Source organism: Panthera onca, chromosome B4 (assembly GCF_046562875.1).
Source record: "Panthera onca isolate mPanOnc1 chromosome B4, mPanOnc1 haplotype 2, whole genome shotgun sequence".
Classification (NCBI taxonomy): domain Eukaryota; kingdom Metazoa; phylum Chordata; class Mammalia; order Carnivora; family Felidae; genus Panthera; species Panthera onca.
Genome location: NC_138345.1, coordinates 60,447,929 through 60,449,447, shown reverse-complemented (window position 1 = coordinate 60,449,447; position 1,519 = coordinate 60,447,929). Strand labels below are relative to the sequence as shown.

The window sequence follows — 1,519 nt, the reverse complement described above, 5'->3', positions numbered from 1 at the left end:
TCTTTTAGCCTTTGACCTAGCATGTCATATTATTTAAGCTAAAGTAAATAAATTGGGCAAATGAGCAAATAATTTATATATATACTATTCACAATATTATTTATAAGAAAAAAATGGCAACCATTTAAATGTCTAACAATAGTGCCACTAAGGTACATCCATCAAACAGACTATTAAGCAGGCCAAAGTTGTAGAGGTGATTACCAATGGTTAATGACACAGGACATTCATGATGTATTAGTTGATCCATTTTTTGTAAGCATATACATTAAACGTCAGGAAGGATGCTGTCTATGGTTTTCAACACCTTCTCCTTTATCACTGAGCCTACAGTAGTCTACCAGTCCATATCTTTAGACAGGGGTGAGGTGTGTGGGATGAAGAGAGAGGTACACACGTTTTTTCAAAACTTCCCCCACGCCCAGGGTCCCTGCTGGGTCTTCTGCCTTTCTCTGAGATACACGATCATACTCCAACCTGCTCACAGTGGTATTCTCTGCATGGCAGAATTTCAGATGAATGTGATTTTATTTTCCTGTTTTGCTTATCTATATTTTATAATTTTCTTTTTAATTTTTTTAACGTTTTATTTATTTTTGAGAGAGACAGAGTGCGAGTGGGGGAGGGGCAGAGAAAGAGGGAGTCACAGAATCTGAAGCAGGCTCCAGGCTCCAAGCTGTCAGCACAGAGCCCGATGCGGGGCTCGAACTCACGAAACATGAGATCATGACCTGAGCTGAAGTCGGACGCTTAACCGATGGAGCCCCCCAGGCGCCCCTATATTTTATAATTTTACAATAAAGAGTATTTCTGCCAAAGGGAACATGATGACTAACAGTGTAGAATATGGGACAGATCAGCCTGGGTTTAAATTTTTGGCTACATGATCAAATTACTTAACCTAAGTTTCCCATTCGACAAATGGGCAAAATAATATTACAGCAGTCTTTTTATTAGAGAAGTTAATAGACACTCCATATTGGATAAAGGAAATGAGTATTATGTACTATATAATACAAATTTAAGTGTTTACACCTTAAAGAAAAAAATAAATCCAAACCCCAGTCTCACGGGAAAAAAAAATATCAACAAAAACATGGGAAAAATTTTATTTGCAATGGTAACAAAAATGCCTATTTAGCAGCCCCAAGTTACCATTTTACATATACCAAACAAAAATGCCCAATGCTCAGTTTCAATGCTGTAGTGAAATTGCTGGTCATTCATTGTTAGCGGCACTATATTTAACATGAATCTTTTAGGAAAGCATTTAGGCTCTATTGTAGTAAGAGTTAGTAATTCCTCCAACGAATTTATCTTCAGGAAATATGTGCCTAAAGCAAAAAGTAATATGCAAAAAGATGTTCATAACAGAATCCTACATAACAGTAAGTAACTGGAAATATTTGTATATCCACTGTTAAAGGGACAGTCAACGTCAGACTGAAGACCATGGAGAAACAAAATACACCTTCAAGTGAAAACAACAGAATTCAAAATATCTATACTCTACCCCTAT

General features: G+C 36.5%; 1 protein-coding gene across 14 annotated transcripts in view; it reads right to left on the bottom strand.

Annotated features, from left to right (window-relative positions):
* Positions 1–1,519, bottom strand: part of PPFIBP1 (PPFIB scaffold protein 1) — a 171,795-nt gene that overhangs the window by 123,630 nt on the left and 46,646 nt on the right. The gene's annotated exons all lie outside the window — the stretch shown is intronic.